Source organism: Myotis brandtii, unplaced genomic scaffold (assembly GCF_000412655.1).
Source record: "Myotis brandtii unplaced genomic scaffold, ASM41265v1 scaffold743, whole genome shotgun sequence".
NCBI classification, from domain to species: Eukaryota; Metazoa; Chordata; class Mammalia; order Chiroptera; family Vespertilionidae; genus Myotis; species Myotis brandtii.
This window is the reverse complement of record NW_005370960.1, coordinates 1,491,776-1,491,995: the sequence shown is the minus strand read 5'-3', so window position 1 is coordinate 1,491,995 and position 220 is coordinate 1,491,776.

The window sequence follows — 220 nt, the reverse complement described above, 5'->3', positions numbered from 1 at the left end:
ACCGGAAGTCACGGCGGCGGCCCATTTCCGGTCGGGTGCCATCTTTGTTGAGGGCACACGGCCGGAAGTCACGGCGGCGGCCCATTTGCCATCTTTGTTGCGGGCGACGACTCGGCGCCGTGAAGTGGGGCGCGGGGTGGGGGTGGCAGTTTAGGGAACTGGGAGGAGGAGAGTGAGAGCCCAGAAGGGAAGGCTGGGAGGCTGTGCGCCCCGCAGCGCC